Here is a 6,302-nt window from a genome sequence, read left to right as displayed (position 1 = left end):
CATCATTATAATGATTATCAGCCCCTGTCCTCGCGTTCCTTAAAGGAGTCAGGAGCCACGATAGGGTTGGGTAGTCAGAGTCACCTACAAGTATTGAGGGACAAACATTAGCCTTACACAATAGTATGGGGTTAACACCAGAAGGCATACACTGACACAAGTTGGCAGGAGAGTCAGGCTCACCAATTAGCCACACCCTGTGCATCTGTAGTTGTGCCATCACATTTGGGATGCTGCTATTCCTCAGGACGAAGGCGTCATACACCAACCCAGGATACTTGGCAGTGGCGTGGGAGATGTACTGGTCAGCCAGGCACACCATCTGCACATTGAGGGAGTGGAAACTCTTCCCATTCCTAAACACATGTTCATTCTAGCGGGGGACAAACGCGACATGTGTACTGTCAGTTGCCCCAGTAATGTTGGGTATATGTCCCATTGCATAGAATCCAGCCTTCACAGTGGCAAAATCTTCCAACTGGGGGAAAGCAATGTAGCTGAACCCCAGGGCAGACAAAACTGTTGCCAGCACAATTGAGAACATTGGCTGTGACATTCCTGCTGCCAAGCCCACTGTCACTTGGAATGAAACAGTTGCCAGGAACTGGAGAACTGATAGAACCTGCACTTGAGGGGGATCCCAGTGGGATGATGGATAGCTGATATCAGATCAGGCTCCAATTAAACACACTCTGTGATTGTGTCCCTGTCCACACTATAGGTGAGTATTATGTGCCTCTCCTCCAGTGTAGCCAAGTCCACAAGGGGTCTGTACATGGGGGCTTGTCTCCTTCTCCTATTCCTCCACAGTGGTAGGCATTTAAGAGACACAAGAGTGAATAGGCTGTCACAATTTGAGTAATGGAACCACCACCTCAGTGTACACAGAGATGTAACATGATGGGACATTGGGAATGGCAATGTATGTGCAAAATATGGAAATGACGCAGTTCTCGATTATCTGAATATTGGCCACCACCATAAAATGGCGACTGCCTGTTCTGTATGGTGCGACAGGTGGAAGTGAGGTAACTCCGCCGGCATAGCGCGTCATGGCGGAAGGCGGTCTTGCACCGCTGTGCAATTCCTCATTGGATAATATGGGGCTCTATTGAGTACAGTAGCCAATGGGGATCACCGGCGGCAGTTATGGTGTACGCTGCCGCAGGCGTGATTGCCAGTTTCTGTCCATAACCTCACTTGATTCCTGACTTTCCACAGGACAACACCTGCATTGCATGTGCTGCTGTGACCTATGTCTGGATCCTGCCATGGCCCGTGTGACCGGGGAAAGGGCCCCTGCCTTCACATCGGAGGAGTTGGAGCGTTTGGTGGATGGGGTTCTACCCCAGTATGAGCAGCTGTGTGGGCCTCCAGACCAACAGGTGAGTACACCTTGGGCACGAGGCATGTGACAAGGTTGCATGGCGATGTGTGTGCAAGCATTGTGTTTTTGGGGAGTTGTATGTATGGTGGTAGTGTACATGGTGGGCCCTGGGTAATTTGTGTGCCAATTGGGATGGAAGGGGATTTGTGGGCAATATGTGTGACAGGCTGGATTATATGTGTAATGGTGTCCTTCTGTCTGTATTTCCTCTGCAGGTCAGCGCCCATCAGAAGAAGGGATTGTGGCGTGCCATTGCAAAGGACGTGCGGACCCTGGGGGTCTACAGCAGGCAGAGCACCCACTGTAGGAAGAGGTGGGAGGACCTGATATTCTGGGCCAAGAGACCGCAGAGGCCCAGCTGGGGATGGCCTCCCAACGAGGGCGGGGTGCTCATCTGAACCTGACGTCCCTGATGGCCTGCATACTGCCGGTGGCCTACCCGGAGCTGGATGGGTGCTTGAGGGCATCACAGTGTTCACAAGGGGGTGAGTACAGTGTGCGTTACAAGTATGATTGGTAGGTGGTATGGAAACCCGGTGGTTGGTGTCAGTTAGTGGGTGCCCCTTAATGCCAGGTTGGTGAGCACAGCGTGATCCAGCTCAAGGGTAATGGTTGAATTGCTAAATCTGGTAACCTAGCCAGGTTGCATTCCATGTCAGACAGGGATTAGTGAACTCCGAGGAGGGGTGCAGTTGGCAGGGGCTTGCTCACATCTTGCTGTGGTACCTAGCCAATGTAATGCCAATGCGATGCATGGTGCTCAATCCTGATCCCTGTGTGTGACGGTAATGTGTCTGCCGAGGGGTCCAATGGGATGGAGGGCGAGGGGAGCACCACGGTGGAGACAGGAGGTGACAACACTGACTCTGCTACCTCCTCAGATGGAAGCTCCCTGGTGGTGGTGGACACCTCTGGGACCAACCCAGCTACTTGAACAGCCGCCATCTCCCATACCAGCACAGCCCTCCCAGTAGCCCCTCACGAGTTGCCCATGTCCGGTCACCCAGGAGGGTGGGCATCTCCTTCACCACAGGCACCTCTGGCCCTAACCCAGTCAGCCCTGCTGCCCTCAGTGAGGAGGCTATTGACCTCCTGACATCCATCTCTGTAGGGCAGTCAACCATTGTGAATGCCATCAAGGGGCTGGCATCCCAGATGCAGCAATGCAATGCATTTTTGGAGGGAATTCACAGTGTATTAGCGGCCCAACAGAGATCGTTCCAGGCTCTGGCCTCCTCTCTGATGGCAGCCATTGTCCCTGTTCCTACCGTCCTCCCTCCAACTACCACTTCCCAGTCCCAATCTCCTCAACTCAAACCCATCCCATACACACATACAGACAAGCATGCACACAAACCATCACACAATAGTGGCACAGACAAACACAGGCAGCACACTTCAAGCCACAAGCACTCACACAAACAACAGACAGTGGCACACACAACAACATCCACTGCCTCCTCCACTCTCTCCCCCTGCTCCTTATCCTCTTCCCTCACTTTCACATCCATTCTCACACCTGCATGCACTGCATCAACAGCCACCACCACTATCATCACACCAAGAAGCACACACACCTCACTTGCAGACACTTCCACAACATCCATCCACGCGTCCCCTGTGTCCTCTCCCACCCTGTCTTCCCCCACCTCCTAGGAGACACAAACACACACACAGACACCCAACAGCCATCCACCTCACATCAGCACACTGCCCATGCACCTGCACACAAGTCTAGCAGACATACACTCCAACAACCACTCCCTCAACCTCCACTCCCATCCCTCCTCCCTCATCCGGCCCCACCGTCCCTAAGAAGCTTTTCCTTGCCCAACTTGACCTCTTCCCTCCCCCTCCAAATCCCTGTCCTGCCCATAAGAGCAGGGTCACAACTACCCAGTCAAGCACCTCAGCCATACAGTCCACGGGGACAGTGGAGGCACCTCCTAGTCGTGGAGGCAGGAAAGTAAAGGATCCCGCTCCACCATCCAAGAGACAGAAGGTTCCTACTCCACCAGCCAAGAGAGGGAAGAATCCCACTCCACCAGTCAGGAAAGGGAATGTTCCCACTCCACCACCTAAGAGAGGCAAGAGGCCCCCCCTAACATCAGTGGTCACGGTGCCCTAACCTCCAGCTGGGACACAGCGGCTCTCCCCTCCAGCTGGGACACAGCAGCCCTCACCTCCAGCAGAAGGCATTTAGGCCACCCCCCAGGGACTGCGGTACAAGGAGCCCCCTCCAGAACCAGTGGGCAAGTACCCCACCTCTAATACTCTGACCTTTCACTCCCCAGCAAAGTGAAATGAGCAAGGAGCCCCCTCCAGAACAGGGGGGAAGTTTCTCACTTCAGCTGAGGCGCCTCCCACTCCCCTTCCGACTGAGGTGCCTGGCCATTCCCAACATGATGCCACTGCACAGTGTAGTGCGGATTACGTCAGGGAATGAGTTGGGGCTTGGACTGTGCCCTGTGGCCATGTGGGTCTTTTGTACTTTGAACTGGCCATTGGCCCTTTCAGAACAGTGACTCTTGTATATCTTGTGACATGGACAATATAGTGGCTGCTTGTATCAAATTACACTATCGGTTCTGGATAGCTGTAGTCTTGCATTATTATGACGTGTGTCTGTGAGACCGGTTTTGCTCTGAAGCTAGTTGTGTGTATGGTGTGTGTGTGTGTCTGATGTGTATTGTGCGTGTGTGTGTGTCACTCTCCTTTTCCTCCCTCCCTCCCTTGTGTGCTAGGAGGCTGTACTCACCATTGTCGTCTTTGTCTGCATTAGTGTTCCAGGTGGAGCATGACATAGAAGATCATTGGGAAGACTTGAAGTTCCAATTCCATGGAGGCCTTGATCTTCTCTGTGTCTCTGTTGGTGAGTCTTTTGTTTTCTGTAATGTGTTTCTGCCAGGCTTTTGATGGCGTTGGTACCACCCGGAAATCCTGGCAGTTTGCTATGTCATAATATGGTGGGTGGTACCTAGTCTTCCGCATCGCTGTTGATGGCTACCACCGTGGTCAGTGGTGTTTATGCCCTGGCGGTTGGTGTGGTACATTGGCTGTCTATGGGTGTTAACACCGCCATGGTCATAATTTGGCAGTAATTACTGCCGCCTATTGGCAGTATTACCGCCACTTTAACAGTCACCACCAATGTCATAATGACCACCTATATATTTTGTTCAGATGTGTGGTTCTTCCTCTAAAGTCCATCACTGAAAGTTAGGGAAAAAATTCAGCGACCTATCTTCCTGCCCATACTGCTTAGTGCTAAATGAATCAGAGTCTCATTTTTTCTTTATTTGTCCATAATACGCCCGGGCGAGAAAAAAAATGATTATTTCACTATGCAAATTAATAGGTGTGAGACAATACAAGATAATGTTGCGAATCCTAAAAAGTGGAACCCAAGAAACAATTCTTTTTCTAGTTTCTCGCTATTTGTACTGGACTTGGAGACTATGACTTAGAATTACTGCTTAAAAGACCAGGTAACCATGTGGACCCAAACAGATACAATCTAATTATGACTCTGGAATAGCATTTTATGTGATTGTTGAACTTATTGTGGGTCGCCACAATATTCAACATGGTAAAGGATATGAATTTTAAATGACTTTAGTATGTACATGATCTGCAGTTTCTCGTTATTTGCACTGGCATTGGAAACTGAGACTGAACTTTGGTATAGTATCCAAAGTGATTGTTGAATTTCTTGTGGGTTGACTTTTGCAAATATTCAACATGGCAAATTGTAAAAATTTTAATTGATCTTAGTATGAGCAAGATTTTAATGTTTTTTATTAATTCACTATGATATGAACTTTTATGGCTTCTTAGCCAAAATAAATTATTTACTACTACTAATTAAACAAGTTTACTTAAATCCATAGTTCTTATCTTACCCAATTAGATGAGGCAAGGGAGTCATCTCACTGCAGGGATTTTTCTAAGGTGGCATCTTAAGGGGAAGGTAGGGGCGGTGGTAGTAGCAGGCTGGCGCGCTAAAAGGAAGACAGAAGGTGCCACTCCCACCAACGCGAACTCTAACTAAAGGATTAATCAAAGGGTTAACCATGACTGTCAGCTACATTGAAAGAAAACAAAGTTTTAGTGGGTCATATATCATAACTTTAGGAAGACTGAGACCAGACTACCACAATGACAGCATTAGGCACACAGCAACGAAGACCTGAAATGATAATAAAATCTAGCAATATCAATTTCTTCTGAGCAATGGTGGGAAGCTTTAAAACTAAACTTAGGAAATGAAATCATGGAGTCAGGAGAAGTGATCTCAGACTCAAGAGTGGTTGGACCACATTAAGGGGGTCATTATGACCTCGGCGGTCTTGCAAAAAGACCACTGAGGCCGCGGGAGACAGAATACCGCCATTGCCGGCGGAATTCCTGGCTCCCTATTATGACATTAGCGCTGGGCCAGCGGACGGTAACAGTGTTACCGTCCGCTGGCCCAGCTGAAATGTCACATCAACATTGCTGTCGGCTCGTAATAGAGCCGGCGGCAATGCTGATGTGCAGCGGGTGCAGTAGCACCCGTCGCGCATTTCACTGCCCGAAATTCGGGCAGAGAAATGCGCGACGGGGCTATGCCTGGGGGCCCCTGCACTGCCCATGCCAAGTGCATGGGCAGTGCAGGGGCCCCCAGGGGCACCCCAAGTCCCCTTTCCGCCAGCCTTTCCATGGCGGTGTTTACCGCCACGGACAGGCTGGCGGTCGGGGACTCATAATCCCCAGGGCAGCGGTGCTTGCACCACTGCCCTGGGGATTATGACCACCAGGCGGAATCCTGGCGGGATATTGGAGGGGCCGGCGGTATGGCCGTGGCAATTCCGCCACGGTCATAATTGCTGGCGGAACCAGCAAGGGTGTGATTCATTTATGGTGTAAAATTAAG

This window comes from Pleurodeles waltl, chromosome 10 (assembly GCF_031143425.1).
Source record: "Pleurodeles waltl isolate 20211129_DDA chromosome 10, aPleWal1.hap1.20221129, whole genome shotgun sequence".
Taxonomy (NCBI): Eukaryota; Metazoa; Chordata; class Amphibia; order Caudata; family Salamandridae; genus Pleurodeles; species Pleurodeles waltl.
The sequence above is the reverse complement of the archived record's forward strand: the minus strand, read 5'-3'. Positions refer to the sequence as shown.